The 21309-nt window shown below is 43.4% G+C and overlaps 1 protein-coding gene across 1 annotated transcript in view; it reads right to left on the bottom strand.

Moving 5' to 3' along the window:
- The window catches only part of il1rapl2 (interleukin 1 receptor accessory protein-like 2), a 520306-nt gene extending 501318 nt beyond the window's left edge, over positions 1-18988 (bottom strand). The window contains exon 1 of the mRNA XM_080901026.1: positions 17456-18988. The gene's annotated coding sequence lies outside the window, so the exon portion shown is untranslated. The remainder of the gene's footprint in view (positions 1-17455) is intronic.
- Between the last annotated feature and the right edge of the window lie 2321 nt (positions 18989-21309).

Genomic DNA, 21309 nt, shown 5'->3' with positions numbered 1-21309 from the left:
AAGAGCAGGATCCAAGTCAACTACCGTGTACACAACAGGTTCCCATTTGTCAGAGAGCTTCCTTTTTCCTCTGACTCCCTTGTTTGCCAACAACACCTGTTCCCCTAGTGAAAGAGGCAGACCCTTCACTTTTCTGTTGTACTGGTCAGACTGGTGTCTCTGCTCCATTGTGCTGTGTTCCTGGGCTCGGAGCATGGCAGAGCGCAGGTCATCCATCAGTGACTTGACATAGGTATCATAGTCACAAATGGTGTCATCATGAAGGACATCCCGAAACATGAGGTCAACTGGCAACCTTGGCACCCTCCCAAACATCAGGTAGAATGGCGCAAAGCCGGTGGTCTCGTGTGCCGTACAGTTATACACAAACGTCATGGACTGTATCATCTGCGGCCATTTCTGCTTACATCTGGGGGGGAGGGACCGTAACATGTTTCCAAGGGTGCGATTAAATCTCTCTGTGGTACCATTACCCATGGGGTGGTATGGTGAAGTGTGGGATTTGGCAACGCCACCCAAAACCAGAAGCTCTGCAAGCAGCTCACTCTCAAAACTAGCTCCCTGGTCAGAGTGAATGCGCTGAGGGAAGCCATACACGCAGAAGAATCCATCCCAGAGCTTTTTAGCGACTCTCTTAGCTGTCTGATCCTGGCATTGGAATGCATGTGCTAATTTTGTGAAGTGGTCAGTAATCACAAGGACATCCACAGACTTGTTGTTGCTGTCCTCAGCTGACCAGAAGTCAATGCACACAAGTTCCAGTGGAGCACAGGTCTTAATGCTTTCCAACGGGGCCCTAGCTGCTGGCTCTGGGGTCTTGCTGAGAACACACCTGCGGCAATTTCTCACATGACCGCGCACATCCTTCTCCATATCATACCAGAAAAAACGCTGACGAGCCAAGGAGAGTGTGCGAGGTTGACCTTGATGACCAGCATTGTCGTGTATGCCAGACAGCACCACTTGTTTTAGGGAGTCAGGTACCACAAACTGGAATCTCTTGTGTTTGGTCAGTGAGTCCCTCACGACTCTGTAGAGGACACCATTGAGGAATGTGAGCTTATCCCATTGTTTCAGGAGCCGCAACGTATGTTGGTTCTCATGACAGCGCTCACGTCTGGAGGGTCTGCGCTTACGCTCAACATAGCGGGCTACTCTGGAGATCACAGGATCCCCTGTTTGATGAGACAGGAGATCAGCACGGGACAGCGCATGAGTAACATCACAGTCAGGTGGACTGATGGAGGTTAGGTGACCAGCGAGGGATGTTGCACGCTGGCGAGAAGCAGACTCCCACTCACAGAGCGAAGACATGAGAGAAGACACGTCATCAGTTGACAGAGACACATCAAGCACAGCAGAGGGTGGAGCACTGCGTATCGATTGAGGTTGACAGGTCAAACGGAAGGCATCTTGGACACTGGCATCTTTCACACCACTGACTTGCTCTAGCAGCTCAAAGTAGGGCTCCGACAGGAGCCGCTGGGCCAACGGCCTCACAAACGGTTCCCTGCTCAGGGTGTCTGCCACAATGTTCAGCTTTCCAGGAACATATTTGATCTCAAAGCAGTATGGTGCAAGCTTAGAGACCCAACGCTGTTCACAGGCATCCAGCTTTGGCTTAGTCAGAATGTATGTGAGAGGATTGTTATCAGTCCAGACAGTGAACCGATGACCCTTGAGCCAGTGGCTGAACTTATCGCACACAGCCCACTTCAGAGCCAAAAATTCGAGCCGGTGTGCTGGGTATTTGGCCTGACTGCGGCTGAGAGACTTACTAGCAAAGGCTATAGGTCTTGCTCTCTCCTCACCAGCTGGCACCTGGGATAAGACAGCACCCAGCCCATCCATGGAAGCGTCAGTTGAAAGGATGAATGGCCTCTCAAAATCAGGATGTGCCAGCACCGCACAGCTGAGGAGTGCACCTTTGAGTCCCTCAAATGCTTTCTCACAAGCAGGAGTCCAATCTTGAGGGGTGAGCTTGCGAAAAGTTCCAGGTTTCCGACTCCCATGGCAGCCTTTAGTCCTCTTCTGACCGGCAGTTAGAGCAAAGAGTGGCTTCGCAATACGAGAGCACCCTGGAATAAAATGCTGGTAAAACATCACCATGCCAAGGAAGGATCTCACTTTCCTCTGAGAAGGGGTGCAACCGTCACCATCCATAAGGTCAGTCTTCTGAAAATTGGCGATAACCCTCACTTTATCCTGATCAACCGAGACACCACCAGCATCCACGACATGACCCAAAAACCTCACAGAGCGTCTGAGAAAGTGACATTTTTTCTGCGCCAGCTTCAGATTGCTGGTCCTCAGGCGAGAGAAAACAATCTCAAGACATCTTAGGGCCTCCTCTTCTGAAGGCGCAAACACCAGCAGGTCATCAAGATAACACAGGAGGCTGGAAAAGTTCAAATCACCAAAGATGCTGAGCATCATCCGCATGAAAGATGCTGGGCTGTTGCATAGACCCTGGGGAAGTCTGTTGTACTCATACAGGCCAAGAGGTGTAGTGAAAGCAGTGTACCGTCTGTCAGACTCATGGAGGGGAACGTTGTAGAACCCAGATGTGAGGTCCATGGTGCTGAAGAAAGCATTCCCACCAAGGGCAGCAAGACAGTCAGCCTGATGGGGCAGTGGGTGAGCATCCTTAATGGTTTTGGCATTGAGCCAGCGGAAGTCAGTGCATATCCTCAAGTCACCTGACTTCTTCCAAACCATTACCAGTGGCGAGGCGTATTCGCTGGTGGACTTACTGATGATGCCTTTCATCTCCATGTCTGACAGCACCTCTCGCAACTTGTGATAGTGAGCCGGGGGTACTCTGCGATAGGGAAGCCTGAAAGGGCGGTCGTCAGTGAGGTGGATACGATGGACAAAGTCTTTCACCTCACCACAGTCCAGTTTGTCTCTAGAGAACACATCTTGGTAAGTCAACACAAGCTCCACCAATTTCCTCTTCCACCCATCTGACACTTCACAGCCCTCAATATCAATGTCAGCCAACCCAGCATCTTTGAGTAGCTGTGCAGAGTCAGGCACAGAGTCTGATGAGGGGGGAAAACTGGTATGCTGGTCAGTCAGAGTCTCGCAGAGACCTTGAGTGATGGGCAGGTCCTCCACAGCAATACAAGGAAAGACATCCGCAATCTTAGCATTGCGACGAAGTGTCACAGGGCTCTCTGTTGGGTTAAGGACTTTCATAGGGACCCAACGATCTCCCCACATGGGTGTTATAATGCGCCCCACCATTATGTTCTTTGGAGTGGAACGGGCTGACGTGGGTTCCACAACGACAGTACTTCCTGGAGACACGAGGGCAGAAGGTGGCAGCTTTCCCCAAACTACATATTCTTTTTGTGGCAGGAGAGTGACACTCTTCCGCAACCTGACTGTACCTACTTTATCTGGCAACACAGGAGCAGACCACCGTGAGATACAGCTCAGCAACTGCAGGAAGTCTTCACAATCAGTGCCAGTGTAATTGGAGTTAATAAGCTCCCAGTACTTTGTATCAGCCTTCATCTTCTGAATGATGGGCCGGATCACATTGCTCCCCATGATGAGCTCATCTTTTTGCCCAGGAACCACAAATGTTGGTACAAGAAACCTAGTCCCATATACTTCAATGTCCAAATCATAGATGCATTTCGGTTGTGTGAGAAGGCCACCGCAACCAACCAGCACCACATTTTCAGGGATATGCTGCGGAATCAGAGCAACACCAGCGGCTCTTAGCTTGCTATCAGCCTCTTCACTTAGTGTGCATGACATACTTCCTGAATCAAGCATGCTTGTCAGGGAACACCGGCCACTGACCGACACTGGAGTGTAAAACAACTCACTAGCCCTGCCAACTCTTTGTGAACCCATAATAACAGTCTTCTCATCAGAGAGGCTACTACAGCAGTTAACATATATGGCTTCTGGGTCTGTTGCATTTCTGAGGGTTTCATCAACACTGCCCATGCTACCCCTCTCGTTACATGGGCTGGCTAGTTTAAAGCAGCATCGGTGGGAGGAGGGACTGAAACGCTTGGTTTCTGGTGCAACTGTGAGCATTCACGCCTCATGTGTCCAGGGTCAAAGCAGCTGTGGCATAGCTTGTACAGCCTACAATGCACATGGGTTGTGTGTTCATGTGAGCCACACACTCTGCACGAAGCACGATGAGCATTGCGGTGCCCATGGGAATGACCTGTGGGTTGTGGGCACCTAGGACCAGTGGCTAGTGATGCAGTGCACATGGACAGAACCTTGTCAAACAGTGCTACCATCTGTTGAACACCTGGCTCAGCTGGAGGAGGGCCAGAAACTGGCAAAGATGGGGGCATGACATGTAGAGTCAAAGGAGGACAAGCAGAGGGCTGCTGCACACTTACCATGCCATCAGAAGAGAGAGGCTGACATGTGGCTGCAGAGGGAACAGAGGGCATAGGATACGAGGCTGGCTCATGTGTTACTGGGACTGCTTGAGCACCGCTGGAGTGGGGCTGGCTGTTAACAGCGACAGGGCTCTGATGCGGGATGGACAGACTTGCTGTATTATGAGACAAAACACTAGACTGTCTCATTTTCCTCACATAGTTGTCCAGACGGCTCTGAACCTCAGCTGCAGTCCACTCCTCAGGGGCCTTCAGTTGAAAAGACAACGTAAGACTGTGGTCAGGACAGTGATTAATGAACATCGAAACAACCTCACTACTGGGGTCCTCTACCATCTTGCCGCGCCTGCGGAGACACTCATCAGCAGCATCAATAGACTTGTTCAACCGGATCCAGTAATCCATGGCGTTCTCACCTGGACGTGGCACAGTACTGTAGAAATCTTTCATGGGCAGGCTGGAATATGTCAAGTCGCTAAAGTTAGACCTCAGTATGTCAAACACAGCAGTAATAGGATCATTCCGATTCAACTCAGGGCGGCAACGAAGTGACACTTTGACCACATCTCTGGCTTTGCCAGTTAATCTAGACATTAATATGGCAAACATTTCTTCATCTGTGTCACAGCTGATTCTGTGCAGATAACATCTCATCATGTCCTCCCATTCACCGATGGGAAATAGATCTGTGTTGTCACCCTTGAAGTATGGTGGAGCTTTGGTGTCTGACTGAACAACAACCTTCAGCTGGGACTGGTCATTGCAGCTCGAGGGCACATTCTGGGGAGACTGTGGCTGGGTGGGGGCTGGCTGGTGCATAGAGTTAAGAGAGGATGTGATATTTTCCCCAATTTGCTTTGCTAAGTCAGTGATCAAGCTGCTCAACATGTCACTAGTGACAGCCTGGGTGTGTGTTTGGCGTTCGCAAGCAGCTGGTGTGGAGCTAGCTGCTGGCATTAATGGTGAGTGCATCACTGGCTGGTCTACAGTGTCGGCACCAATACCCGGGACTACTGGCCTACCCCTCCCAAAAAACTTTGGAGCAATCTGATGACCCCTCCCCAAACCAAAGGTCATATTACTCCCCGCAGAGAACAGATCAGGCAAAGCGCTATCCACAGTTTCCTCACTTAACATGTTGGCCCAAGTGAGATATCACTGTTCAACAGCAAAAAAAAAACGAGCCTAACCCCCACACACAATTATGCAAAACTTCACAAAACAATGAAATGTGGGGAGAAGAAAAAAAACATCAAAGAATCAAAACACCATAGAAAATAAAATGTTGTTTTCTCCTCTCAATTAAAACAGGCTGTAAAAGCCAATATCAATAGAGAAAAAAAAATTACAATCCGTGCCTGTATAATTTGAGGCAACAATATGAAACAGTGACAGAAATGATCACCTACGTATTTGCCCTTTAAGTTCACACGTGACAGAGATGCCTGCAAGCCAAATTACGGGGCATCGATCACACACGCGATATAAAAACCTGTGAGTCAAAGCGCAGGGCACAGGATTCTGGCACACAGCTGCAGAGAGGAGGCGGGAAAACAGCGGCAGCAGAAGGAGGAGGGGTGGATCGCGGATTGGCGATGTGACGGGTCAGCGGCACCAAGTGTAACCGGTGTGATTCTGCGTTGTGTCTGATAAAAAAGGTAAAAGAAAGAAAGACCTCCAAGTAAATAATTTGCCCACTCCAGCTCCTCTCCCACAGGGGAATTGTAGAAAAAGGGGAGAGGCAAAAGGGGTACACTGTATTTATAGTATTGCACCAAAGAAGAAGAAAAGAATGAGGAGAGGCTCTAACTGATAATGAACACAACTACAGGCTTGGAGGTCCTAAAAGTCAGGTATAAAAGGAGAAGTTTGGGGGTTTAGAACACATTTTGTGTAATTATAACAATGTTATTTATGACTCTGTTACACCTACATTTATTTCATGATTTCTAAAGCACTTGCTGCTTGCTTGGGATTCGTACATTTAAGGCTTAACTATAAACTCGTCAACACGTACACACACAAAAAAATGGAAAACTTACACGGTACTCATTGTGACAACTAAATCTCCTTTATACTGATCATTTACGGTTAAAGTCTATTGCTTGTTTAGACAGAGGGGTTTAAATGCAGGATGTCGTTTATCTTCTACCAGAACAAATGTAACGTGAAACAGCCCAGCAGCAAAATAAAATACTCTGCTGTTGCTCTGGTGCCAAGGTGTCTTCAACTTTTTTTCTCCACTTAGGACAAAGAAGAAAAATGCAGTCTCACTCTGGGATCCAGTCTCATTAAAGCATAATGCCTCTTTTATCAAGTGACTCCGTGCCAGAAAGAGGCCGTTGACCAAAATGTCTTCCACAAAGAGAGTTAATAACTGTGTGTACTTTCTGGAAACACTCAACTTTCTACACCAGCAAATGGTATTTCTGCTTTCTAACCCTGATGGACAGAACGTACGTTGCCCCACAAATATCTATGTCAGTCTTTCTGCTGAGGTTAGTTAGTGAAAGTCAGCACTCTCACTTCAACAGCACTTTGAGGTCATCACGTAGAGCACACCAACATTCAACTGGATCATCTTGATTTAAACCTTCACGTCAGCAGGCCCCCACCCTGTCGATGATGAGTAAGACTCTGAGTCACCGAATCTTTATCAACTGTGGGGCGCCAGTCTGAGCTGAGGCTGACCTCCAGAGACATGTGAAATGACCTGCCGGCAACATAATAGTTTCATAACAATGTGCTTTACTATTATTCATAGTAGCAGAAGTGGATGTAGTGCTAGAGGTGGCCGCTTTGAGAGCTTAGTCTGAATGTTTTGCAGTTTGTCCCTATGGGCAGAGGTTGACTCCTCTCTGAAAGCCGGAATGAGGAGAAGTTCAATTTAACCTCACCCAAACCCTCCTCGCGTGGCACATGGGAAGTGACCCATCATGCATCATGCTGGCATCTGTGATTCTGTGCGCATGATATCTTAAAGTTACACCACGGGTGGAGAAATGATCTGATTAGATTTTGGAGGACCTCGCTGTATAAATTTACAAATTAATGAGGAAACACATAAAGTAGGTTTAAATTGATATTGCACATTTATTATTTAAAGACAAATGTGAAAAAAATATGTCTAATGAACTAAAAGGCCTGATGAGCAGCAAATTGTTACATCTTAAATACAGCAGAAGTGTAGAGTAGTTTGCCAGCGCTTGCCTGGATCCACACTTGAAATCTACCCACTCCAATAATTTCTCTGAAACAGTGTGTTCGAACTTAAAAAAATGGTCTAATAAACACAGTGGGAAGACTAACAATTAGCCATTAGCACCATGAGTAGGATTAAAACAGCTGTCAAGCTGTTGTCGATTGCTATCAAGCTGTGCGCTGAAACAGGGATATTTCAAATGACCAGTGCTTGCTGGTTTCTGGCCTGCCCAAGGCTATGACCATGTTGTTCTGGGATAGTACTTTGGCATGGTATGAAAGTACTTCAGAGTCAGATGGATATGCTGGCTATTAGATATTTGTCTGATACAGGAAGAGTTTTTTACTTCTTTAAAACATTTGCTGAAATTTTCAGAATTAAACTCAACTTTGCTTAAAAAACTTGTTAAAGCAAATGTCTAATCAGCCAATCACATGGCAGCAACCCAATGCATGTAGTCATGTTAACATGGTCAAAGTGGCCTGCTGAAGCTCAACCCGAGCATTACGTTTGGGAAGAAAGAAAAAATAGGCAAATTTGAATGTGGCTGGTTGCTCCACAACCATTTCTAGGGTTTACAGAGAAAAACAGAGAATATCCAGAGAGCAGCAGTTCTCTGAGTTGATGTCAGAGGTTAGATAAGAATGGCCAGACTGTTTTGATCTAAAAGTAACTCAAATAACTACTAAGTAACCAGTCGAGGTATGCATTGTTAAACCTGGAGGCAGATGAGCTACAGCAGCAGAAGTAGGTAAAAACATTTGTAGGGGATACATAGATATATAGAGAAAGGATGGGTTATGTAAAATGCTCCTGCCTGGGGGTAAAAACTTTGAGGTGGCTAGTCTTAGCTCTGATGCTCTGTAGGTGTTTTCCTAAGAAAAGAAATGAGAACAGACCATGTGCTATGTAGCTGGAGTCCTCTTTAATACTTTAATACTTAGCGCCTTCCATCTCTGGTGGTGGGTGTAATAATCCTGAAGCTGTGACGTTCCTGTTTCTGAAGCAGATTTTACTGATAACTCGGTTTGCAGAAATGCATCATCATTCCTGCTGTAAGGATGGGCTCTGTGGTAGCTCATTAGAAACTGGGTTTACATAGGTTACATGCAAATAGACTTTAGAGTAGGGGACTATGGCAGAAACTCGGTGGTGCTATGTAAGTTGGTTTTTACTTGTGCAGTCTGAGATGAGATGTTTCTCCTACGTCTCACTGAAGAGCTGGTCCAAGCACTAAAGATTGCTGGCTAGCAAACTAGGCTAGCATAAATACACACCCACAGTTTGAACTTTTGAAGAACTATTCTAGTCTATCAGTTTTATTTAGCTGTTTGATTTGTATGATGTTTGCCACGGAAAAGGCAAAACCAGAGCAAACTAGCAACAGCAAAATTACAGCAGTGTCTCTCTCTTCTACCCGCTCATCACTGTAGAGTTGGCTAACATGCCAGGCCAGAGTAAAGACACAGAAACATTTTACATTTTTAAAGCTTTATATTTAGACATATGAGAGTAGCATTGATCTCCTTGTCTAACATTTCTGCAAATAGAATATTACTCAAATCTGTAAACCCTTCATTTCGGTTACCCTGAAATTTTTAATCACTCTTTTTATAAAGCAGAAAAATGTAACTCATATGTTGAAATGTTCTTTTAGGCTACATTCACACTGCAGGCGAAAGCGCATCTTTTCTGACCCTATGCGACCCATATCCGATCATGGTATGACAGTGTGAACAGCACAAATCCGATATTTTCAAATCCGATCTGGGTCACTTTCGTATGTGGTACTGAATCTGATACATATCTGATGTTTTAGAAAGCGACTGCTGTTTGAATGGTCATGTCGCATTAAATCCGTCTTTTATGTCACTGACACAAGACAGACGCCAATTATCAGCGCCGGAGAAGACATCACGAAAGCTTCCTGGACATCCAGTGAAACTGTTGGGAAGACAACGTTGGAGAAACGTGAACATTTTATTTGTACTGTATAATCTACAGATTCTGACAAATCTGCAACTATCCTTTGAAACACCGCTCCTCTCTAAAACAGCAATAAGGATCATTATTAGGCCAAATGTAAATAACAAAATAACTTTATAACTTAAAGCAAAATTGGGAAATGTAAAGTCCGAAACCAGAGGCGGAGCCAGACATTTGAAACACCTGGGGCTTAGCCCAAAGAGTAGTATGCATGTGGGATTTTTTTTTTTTTTTTTTTTGGGGGGGGTAGAAATGACTAAAAGATTAATAGGCTCTGTTCAAAAAAGAATGACTTCATATAGGGAAAAATATATATCACATGTGCAGGACACCTTAAACTAGTTTTTTGATTAAGCAGCAAAGCAGAACAAAGTCAGGCCTGTATCAAGACATGAGGACTAAACCCCAATTCAACCAGACCCAGAACTGATCCAGAATTAAAACAGGACTACAACAGTTCAAAATCAGGACTACTGAGGACTTAACCAAGACAGAACCAGAATCAGAACTAGATGATAGTAGCACTAAAAATCATCATAGACCTGCACTACACTTGTTTTTTAATTCTACCAAAGTACAATATTTAGATTCAGAAAAGTTTATATAATTATTCAGCCTTGTTGTGCAAACAAGCCTGCAGAACTTAATAAATATAGAATTTGAAAAATAACAAACCTAAAAAGAAACACTAGGTACGAGATACATGAGTACCTATGATACGGTGATACTTTTGGTAAACAACCATTTGACTAACATGTGTGTCTCACCTGCTCTTGTTCATCTGTTCTGTCCTCATTCTGCTCTCTCTCCCTCTTTGTGCTGACAATCATCAAATATACAGTTGAAACCAGATATTTACTCTTCAGATAAAAACACTTTTTTAATTGTAAGATCAAATCAGACTAAATGTTTATTTTTTTAGATTGATAAATATAAAAACATATTTGTTAACTTTAAGAGTAAAGAGAGAAACTATCTGTATTTCTTAATTGTAAATGGCACCAAATTGTATTCAAACTGAGCCACACTTATGGAGCTCCACAGTTCTGTTCCTGGTGTTTTGTTGACATCTCTTGATGTTCCCATGTCACAGAAACAGACTCTGTGTTTTGCCTTATATGCATCCACAGCTGTGCCACCAGTTTACTCACATGGACTCTACTAACCAATCAGAAGCTTCTTCAGCTCAGAATGGAATCGTCTGGAGTTTCTTATTAATTAACAATAAACTTAGTGTACATGTACTCCTAAATTTGATCAAAGTGATAAAAAATAGAAAGTTCTGTCTCTCTTTATTCTGACATTTAACTAATTCAAAAGATATTTCAATATTTATCTAAAACAAAAGTTTACTCTAGATTGATGTTGTACAGTAAAAATGTTTTATGTTTTCTCCCTAAAGTGTAAATATCTGGTTACAAATGTGAATATCCTGCTGTGTACTGAAATCCCTCTTGTTTTGCATAGAAATATACTGAACAACATACAAAGCATAATATACAAAATAACATTTACCTGAGTTTTTTCTTTGAAAGAAGCCTCTAATGTCCATTCTTATATTTCAGTACATAACTGAAACCGATTTAGTCGGGGAGGGTAAGAACTGAAAATATGAAATAAACACACGTAAGCCAAGACTCTCTAAAAAAAATAGCATTTGTTCGGCTTTTCATTTCGCCATTTGTTGATTCCCTTGAAGAGCGAGTAACGTAATATTGGTCAAGTGATCAGTTTGATATCAATCTTTCATGATGCACCGTCATATTTACATTATTTGTACAGTACGAATGATTTGCTTTGGTACCTGGTCAAACTTAAGCTCTCCTTAGTATGGCTGGCTCCGTCTCTCCAACAGCGCACTCACGGGCAGCAGCTGCCCCGCCCCCTCGCTCAGTCGCTTAGTGCCTGAGCTCGGATCATACCAATATCAGGGGGGGATTCACGCACAGTCGTAAATTCCCACAGTGTGCACTATGTGCTTCGAATATTGTGTGTACTTTTTGTTTTATACAGTTGTCAGCCAGGCATCTAACTATGAAAAAATTACACTCCAAAATACCCCGGGCTTCTGACAAAACAACCCGGGCTTAAGCCCCGTAAGCCACCCCCACGCTCCGCCCCTGTCCGAAACAAGTCTTTATATTAAGGCCTTCAGTCAAACAATACTGTTTGCTCTGAGTCTAAACAGAGCACGTTGTGTGTGACGTCGTCTTTTGTGCATGCGGCCGCTTGGAGCGTTTACACTAGAGCGCGTTTGCTGTCACATTTTATTTGTAGTGTGAACGAGCAGACAAAAAAATTGGATTTGATCAAAAAAATCGGAATTGAGCATTAACACCTGCAGAGTGAACGTAGCCTAAGTCTGATCATTCAGGCAGTGGAGCTGACCACTGCAGATTAAACACCCTGAGTTTTCTTGTAATACAATCCAAAAGCATTTTTATTTAGACAAGATGGCTGTCTCTGAAAAAACATTACAAAAACTAAGAAAAGGTGAGCTATTTTTAAGTAGAACTGCAATACACAGAATATGCAAGTATACACATGCTACATGGGAGTTTCCACTTCTTTTATCGCAAAAAAGTGTTCTAATGTTTTTCATATATTCAATAAAGAATTAACCACGAGTCTGATGTATAACTGCTTCTTGCCACTGAACGAGTTCTTTCATATGACACAAAATAGGCTCCTTGATCATTTTATCTTGCATGAGATTAAATTATGCCGGATTTTCACTGAAGAATAAGGATTCCCACATTGTATGACAATACTTTGATCAAAGCTGCTCTTTGAAATGTTGCAATACACAAGTCATAATAATATCGCACATGCCATGCGGCATACGACTGATCAGAGGGTTCGATGTAAAACACAAGAGACAAATCCAGAGCGGAGAAGAGCAGAGCTCCAAATAAATCAAGCTCCGTGAAGCGGGTAAAGAGAAAGAAGAGTTAAACAAATAATTCGATTTTAGATGAACCCTTTAAGTCTTTGACTGATTTTTAATTTCCCCCTGAAGAGGTTGAGCATCCTAAATTCACAACTTTAAGGTCAAAAGTGAACATTCGTAGGTGTAGCTGCGTTCCCACGAAAGGTGAGATCTAAACAACGAGTTTGCAACTTGATTAATCAACCTGATAACAAGTGTTTTTCAGAAGTTTCTAAACCTTCTTACCTCCAAGAAGCTTCTATACTATGCTATATGCTACAATGCTATACCTGTTCAAGTCACAGCCTTTTCAGTTAGTTGCATATTAGTAACTGATATAGCCTGGTTCTTGTACTGGGACCTTTCTGGATTAGAAGAGTTTGTCATTGCGTACATGTTACACATGAATAAACATCAACTTTTAATTGCTGAAATCTAAATTTCATTCTTCACACTGGAAACGTCGTCCGCAGCAGTAGGTCCAGCTCACCCACCCCAGCCAAGGCCCTGGCTCACACTCATTCTCATTTAAAATCCATTCAGCTAGCGCTCCCTAATCCCACACTAGTTCTGAATACAGAAAAGAGTGGGTTCATGGTATCCTGCATATGTGCCTGTGCCTTTCCTGCAATTAAAGCTGACCAGCACACACAATGTCTTAGAAGTATATATGCAGCAGACTTTCATTTAACATTTATATTGTAAACTTAAGCTAGGCTTTGTGTAGAGAATGACTGAGTTATATGAAGGTTGCCCTGCATTGTGCACAAAACCCCCACAGTTCTCTATATGAACAGGCTTTACAGTCAAGAAGAACTCTAACAGTATTCATATATAAAACGTCTCTGCTTAAGCTTCTAAAGCATTGCATCTCCCATTTAAATCTTGAAAATGAAATTCAAGATCCAGTAAAACCCTAACTTTACATATTTCATATGTACATACAAAGCTTGCTAGAAGTGGCTTGATGTAGTCTACACATACAAATGGTAAGGACTCCAAACTGTCCTAAAATGTTTTGTTTCTTGTTCTCGAGTCTCCCTCATAAAGGAGAATTTTACTTATTTGAAACTGCCTGATTAAGATGTAATAAATCCAGCATATACAATATGCTGTATACCAAGCTTGCCTGTACAAATAAAAGGCATTTCTATATAGTGGCTTTCCAAGTTATCTTTAAATGTTGTGTAATTGCAGAGGTAACACTTGTGAGCGGCTTCAAACTGCTCGGCTCACACCCAAGGCTGGGTTCACATGTAGGTTCAGGCAGCACAAGACCTTTGCTTAAGGTTGGGGAAAGATCACGTTTTCCAGTTTTAAATCAGACAATAAATGTTTCCACGTCCCCGGGTTAATGCTTAAACACAGACATAAAAACAGGCATGGAATCATCAGGTGTGTACAAATATTAAAATAAAGTGGATATTCTAGTATAAAAAATGTCTTAACCTTCAACGCATGTTGTGAGTTTTCATTTTTGCACTGTAGTGCTCCCACAGCAATAGCTTGAGGTGACTTTTGTTTGTGTTAGAGAATCTAATTCTTCACAGTCTGTCTTTGTCTTAAAGGAAATCCTTCCTCACTGCTGTTTAGGAAAGTGCCTGGAAAGAAGTTGTGAAGTTTGAAATCAACATCTTTTCCAACTTAAATCTGAGAAGATAATGCATAAATGTATAGCATAGAATAGTGTCCTCAACATCATCCCCTGTATATCTGTCTCACACTCGCTCTCATTCATCCCGCTGTCGTTCCAGCCAATCTTCCTCCTCCCATATATTTCCAGCATCTCTTCGTACCTCATCATCCCCTCCACAATTTATGACTCTCTCTCTCTCTTCTCTTCTTGCTTCATGTCTTTAAATCTGTTCTCTCTTCTTATTTCACTTTATCTCCTCTTCCCTCCTTGTACGAGTCTCCTTCCTCCTCAGCTCTTTTGCAAATCATTTTGTCCCTTATGGCAAAATTTCTCTTTTTTTGTAAGTGCAGAGCTATTATAGCTCAATGTTGACATTAAAAGTCTTTTTTCAGTTTGTACAGTATATTGCATCGTTTTAACAAGGATTCAATATATAACAGGTGCTCAACTGAATTAGCTTTGCCTCGAAACAATTATAATGGAAGAAACAGCAGCAATTCCCTCTGCGCTATACTCCTCCTCTCCCCTTCTTCCTCATCGCCCCTCTTTTCTGCTCCTCTTCCAACTTTCCGTGGTTCCGCCGGCTGTGAGCGTGTTGTACTTCTTGCTACTGATCTTTAGTTTCATCCTTTTTTTCTCTTTTCTGTGTCTAAGTTTTCTCTCATTGCTGTCTCCAGAATCTGAGGGCAGCTAAACGCACTGACTGAAGCGTCGCAGAAAAGTGCACTTTTCAGGTATCTTGATCATTTTTACGCATGTACATAGAAGTGTGCGGTTCAACATTTACATATTTCAAATGTATCCAGCATTGTTTGGTGTCAAACTTGGTAAAGTTGCAGTTTAATTGGACTCAACAGTTTCAAATAAATCAATTTCTGACTTATATTTTCTCCAGTATCTCGAGTTTGCAGTTATGGTGAGATCAAAACAAAGCAGAAAGTTTCTCTAATCGGGCTGTGACCTGCTGATGAGGATAAGGATACATGATGCTTTTGAAAATTCTCCCAAGTCTTTCTAATCCATATAGCCCACGGTCGTTCGGCTTTACAGCTGTGAAGCTGTTGCCAAATGTGGGAATGTTTTATTCAGACGGAAAATTTACATGTGATGAAAATCTTTATACAGTAAATACCTTCCAGCTTTGGGCATGTCTACACACTTCCAACTTTTTAAGGGTATTTTCTACGACAGGCCAACTAGACTGAGCACAGTCAGGCGTTGAGTGAGATGGAAAAAATGGGACTTTTTATTATGTTTTCACCTTTCTCTGATGGAAACATAATACTCCAATCAGCATTTATTCTGCTACCATTGGATGGATCTATTAAGGCCAAGTTACGTCCACTTTATGCAAGATGGTTTGGAATACCACTTAATGTGTCAGAGGCTCCACACCAACACACAAACAGAGTGAAGGTGTGCAGGGACAGGTTAGTTGTTGTTGCAGCTGGAACAGTTTGAGGGTTACACGGCTCAAATAATCTAAAATATCACAAGAGAAAAGTCTCAATAACATTACTAACATTAATAATCACGAGGGCCATTTACTGCGTAATGAGTTCTTTTACTTTGACAGCTTCGCTTGCAGGACTGTTCTGACACATCGCTGTAATGGATCTGAACATTCTCACCACTGCTCTTCTGTTGCCCCGATGTTTCTCCAGTACCTTCAATCTCCCATCTCTGCGCCCCTGCTGTAAATTACTCCCACCCCCTTCTCCATCTTTGTAATAGATGGCTGATGCTGGTCAGTGTGACAGAGTCGCCCTGCCGCCGGTTCATCTACCTGCTGATCAGATCTATATGACATCAGCTTCACACAATAAATCAGCGCGCACACCCCTGCAGTTTCTGGTGGGTGCACGGCCTCCGTCCATTCTGACGATTGATGCGCACCTTATTGCTAAACGCCCAATATAATTAAACTCCCAACATCCCACCCCGTGTGTGCGCGCACGTGTGTGTGTGTGTGTGTGTGTGTGTGTGTGTGTGTGTGTGTGTGTGTGTGTGTGTGTGTGTGTGTATCCTGCTGGTGCATTGCAATGCACTCACATGCACAATTTGAATACACGTCTGTTCTTCCTTTTTCCTCTCACACAAAGTGTTAAAACTATAAACTCACACTTTCTGCCACTGCCTTCTGGCACTACACATCTTTTTTACATACACTTACACACGCACACAGTCTCTCTCTGTTCATCCTCACAGAGAGAGAGAGAGAGGGAATGGGGAGTGAGAGAGCACCTGCTTGTTTGTAAAGCACTCAGACAAACGGTCATCTGTGTTTGGGAAGACTTGAACAAATGGGAAAATTATACAGTGGAACCTAAACGACACTCTTTCACCCAAAGATGCATCGTCCCACGCAGCCGAGGAGACATTTTGGAGCATATCCAGTATTTTTTTGTTTGTTTGTTTTAATGCCTGTATTTGTTAAGAGCATATGATGAGTATACCTGAGCAGAAGGTAAATAAACTAGGACTTCAGAAATAAGTACTGGAGCTGCTAAAGAAGTGAAATAACCAGAGAGACACAATAAGATGCAAAACTTAAAGATCATAAGACATAAAAAATGACCCCAAAGGGACCAGAGCGAGACAAACTGCCAGGTCACGCAAACATACAAAGAAAAGGACACAAATGACAAGCGCGTGTGCAACAAGACTGAGGTGGGAAGGAATAGCAAAGAAGGAGACAAGCGACGCAGAATAACGACCGCAAAGAGACCGCTGAGTCCTCTGCAACCTTAGAGACACGGATGTGAGTTCAGAATGAACAATATTTCCTGCTTGGATGCCGACTCTTTATATCGCACTACAACTCTGGCTGAGAGTCCCTGAGCTTCCCTGGAGGAAATGCGATTCACCCGCGATGTCCAGCTTTTAGCACACTCGTGTTATTTTATCCGCCCACGTGTACGCTGATGCATGAATAGCAGGCAGCCTGTTGGCCTTGCAGTGAGTTTAAAAACCAAAACTGTCCAATCAAAGTGTCAAAGCCTGAATTTGTATCCAATCAAAACGATTGTAACTAACGAATGGACGCACGTCCTAAATAAACGACACCCGTGTTCTCTCCCCCTTTCCTCGCGCGTAAAAATGCTCTTCTTCACCTGAGTCTCTCACCTCTGACAAACACACACACACGCGAGGATCAGGCGCACTCCCTGCTCTCTCGCTCTTTCTCTCTCTGTGACTCGCGCCCTCGCTATCTCGTATACTCGGCCAGCGCGCACACACACTCAGCACGAGAAGTAAACTCATCACCCGCACTCATTACGCGCACATAGGCGTTAAATCGGAGCGTGACATCCTCTTACCTGGTGTTTCAGAGGAACTAATCCTGAATCCAAGCAGATAACGGAATCTTGACCAGACACAAAGGTTAAAAAAAATAATCCCAGCACTGGCTCTCTTTTCTTTCCTCCTCTCCAAAGTGACGGGACGATATAAGCGTAAATAAACAGCCGAAGAAGGTTGTTTTCTTCTCTCCTCTGCCCCCCAAAAATGAGATGTAGACCCTCAGACAGCCTCTCTGGCTATAAAAAGGAATAAAATCCCTTTTCCTCTTCTCTCCTTCTTTCTCCGAGATGTTGGTAGGATAAAGTCTCCTCCAATTAACCGCAGTTAGGCATCTCCCCCGCTCCCCCTCTCTCTTTCTCTCTAGCTTTCCTTTCCTTTCCTCCGCCCTCCGTGTATCCCGCTCCTTTCTTCCAGGACAGGATGGAAGACAAAGAAAAAGCAGGTACAGACCTCTGTGTTCAGTCTTTTCTCTGACTCTGTCCGGGCAATGGTGTGGAAGAGTCGCTCTACTTTGCGCAGCCAAAAATAACTTCCAATCTCCAAACTGGAATCCCGAGAAGCGCTGGCACTCAAATAATCTCTATTAAATTCTTACAATATTCATACTGTGGCGCTGTAGTAGAAATGACGCCTTTATGTTCGTCCTTGTTGCACTTTGTGGAGGTTTTTCTCTGTCCCTATAATATCTCTACAGGGGATTTAACGCGCCAGCAGCAGTCAATGTGTGCCCACAGAAATGTTGAGGTACTTAATATTTTATGATTTATGATCTCTCTAAAAGTCATGTATAATTCCTTTATATAAGGTTCATTCCAAGTTTCACTGCTTGCAAGACAGCTGAAGGGAATGACAGGAAATGTGTCCTTAATGACCAAGTAATAATCTGCAGGTTCCAGCTTTGTGGGTTGATATCGTCAGTATATCGATTCATCAATAAGTAGAATCAGAGGGGCTGCTGGAGAGGCATGAGAATCAAGCTGCAGTGCACCGTTCACCTTTCTCCTCACATCCACTCCAACAGCTCAAAGTTTGTCCGTTAAAAATCTCCAGAAGTCAGTCAGCCAATCTATCAGCTCATAAAAACAATGAGTCCATACTCAATCAGCGGTCGATTACTTACAGCGCAGTAATTCAGGAACAGGCTTCCGCTTTCCCCTAATTTTCCCCAAAAGACCTTTTTGGAAATAATAGCTTGCGCGTGTTCTCCATTTCTCTCTGCTGTCTCCTCTTTGCTCTCCCCCTTTTCTTACTTTTCTTCCTCTCCAGGAATGTGTCCCTTACAGGTCAGAGTGTTAAACCAACCTTTTTTCTTTCCTGGACACAATCCCGGAATGTGCTTTGCTGCCAAAATCACAAAAAAAGTCTACTTGAAATGACTTTTGGAAATCCTTCTCGTAGCGCTGGGAGAAAAGGGAGAGGAGGGGAGAGCGCGAAGCCTTCAGCCGCTTCTTCTGGGTCGTCCACCAACCCGATGAAGAGGAATGAGGAGATGGGGAGGAGGAACAGGGGGAGCAGTATCTCCTCCCTTTTTTAAGCTACAGAACGATGAAGGGACCAGAAGAAGAGGAGACTGGAAGGAGGAAAGTGTCTGCTCCTCTGATTAAACCACAAAGGAGGAACACCACTTTTGATTCGGTGGCTGAAACAGCGCCTCTTTTCCCCCTCTCTTCCAGAAATACTTACCCTGCTCATCCGTTTCCCTCAGATACTTTACTACCTGCCCACAGAAAGACAGATAAGAGACATGAAATCTGCCATTTCTCGCGGAGGCTTTTATCCAAAGTGCCTTAAGAGAGTCCACAAGAGAGCGCAGAGAAGCCAGAGAGAGAGAGAGAGAGAGAGAGCGAGCGAGCGAGCGAGCGCTTTGGGCAAAGAAAAAAAGAAAAAAAAGAAAAAAGAAATTAAAGGAATATCATTTTTCTTGTTTCTGTGTTTTTGTGTGTGCTGATGTTTAAACCCGTGCCCATGTCAGCTGGTTTACTGTCGTGGGTAACACGGAGGGTTTGTGTTGTTGAGATGAGACATTGATAGAAATGACTGGGACAGACTGCACCGGGCTGCTCTCGCTCCCCACGCGAACGGCGCTGTTCCTTCAGCACTACACAGACACACAAACACACAACCACAGCCAGAGTGGCGAACAGAAAGAAACGAGGTGAAGGTGCACAGATACGATTTTCTTACATTAAACTGGACTTTTTATGTAGTTAGTTAGTTTTTGTTTTATTTTTCTCTCTTAGTGTTTGTGAGTTGGTGTGTTCATATCATCTTACCTGCATTTTAACGCTACAGATCTTTATTTTTAGAGGGAAAAACACAAAGGGGTAAAAAGAGAAAGTTTTAGAAGAAAAAATATATAAGGGAGGCTCGTAACAGAGGGAGTGCGTGCGAAGGAGACAGCGAGGATAGCCAAGTGTTGCTGCTGGGGTTTTGTTGCGTCAGGAGGGTGAACAGTGCCACATTGTTGCCCCCTTTTGGCCACTGAGGGAAATTATCTGAGGGGGCGAAATGGGAAAAAACATTTAATGGTGAAGGAAGGATGCTTAGTAGAATTATCAGGAATTAGATATTTGTTTCTTTTTTAAACAGGGTCTATAGGCTTTAATTTGAGGAGGGGAAACACTGTTGTTACACTTCTATTTTAAAATACGGGGGGTAGTGTTTTTCTTATCTGTAATGCTTTTCCAGAGAGTGCAGCACGAGTTCAATTATGAGAAACAATATCAGTTAAAACAGAAACTATATCATTAAGTTCATGCTTCAGTCACCAATGACCATTTTCCTCGGGTCAGGGACTGAAAGTTTCATGGCTAAATGAGAAACTGTGACTGCAGTTAAACCTCCACATGCTGCCTGGCTAATTGGCCTATGATCTTAGGCAGAAATTACAGAGGTGAGAGGGGAGGAGTCTCTGGATCCTTATGCCTCACCTGTTTAAGTTACTACTTACCAACACCTTTACTTTGAAAATATTTAGAAATTTAAAGCAAAGAATGTGTCAGCTGCTTATTTTTCTTAATTTCTGTCACTTACATACAGAAACAATGTGAACAGGATGTGGCAACAGAATGCACGTGAAACAGAGAGGAGACACATTCAAAAAGAAAACACGACACAACATATACAATGAGAAACTGTTACAAATGTACATTTGGGAACTCTTACAAACAGTGCAGTTGTAGCTTTGAGAGCGAGTGGAATGAGAATGCATTATTTTAAGGTAAGTCCAGAATAAGTTACACTGAAGAGAGAGAGATATACGCAGTGAATTATCCCCATCGGAGACTATGAGGCTAAAATGTGCCATAGCATGCATTCACACCGGGTTATACAGACAGTAAATATTGTGATTATCATGCAAATTTAAAATGCTTAAATATTAATAGACATAAGAGAGACAATTCTTCCATTCACAGAGTTGAGTCTTGCTAAAACATGTTATGTTGACTGATAGCTTGTGCATAGAGGCTGGAGGTACGGACAGGTGAGTCAGGGTACTGTGGACCATCTCAGAATGCAAAGCTTTGGAACAGATGGTTAACTAGATGTTTAGGGTCACTGGCAATCCTAGCTGCCCTTTTCCTCACCCTAGTGTCATGCGGTTCCTAGATGGAGCGGAGCAGACAGCCAGCAAGGCACCTACCAGTGCGGAAAATATGCTGGACCTTGTCCCTGGAAAGGAGACTGCCTGTTTTAGCTTTGGTGTACGATGCGAGGATCTTGTCAACAAGGGATGCCTAAAATTGGCTAAAGAGACATCATATGTGGCCACAGTTAGGGATACAATCATGCTCTACCCTCCAGGAAAAATTCAAACCAGAATAAAAAAAAATCATTTATGCACTTCTTTTTTTTTAATGCACTACACGTC

This window comes from Rhamphochromis sp. 'chilingali' (assembly GCF_963969265.1).
Source record: "Rhamphochromis sp. 'chilingali' genome assembly, chromosome: 13".
In the NCBI taxonomy this organism is placed as follows: domain Eukaryota; kingdom Metazoa; phylum Chordata; class Actinopteri; order Cichliformes; family Cichlidae; genus Rhamphochromis; species Rhamphochromis sp. 'chilingali'.
The sequence above is the reverse complement of the archived record's forward strand: the minus strand, read 5'-3'. Positions and strand labels throughout refer to the sequence as shown.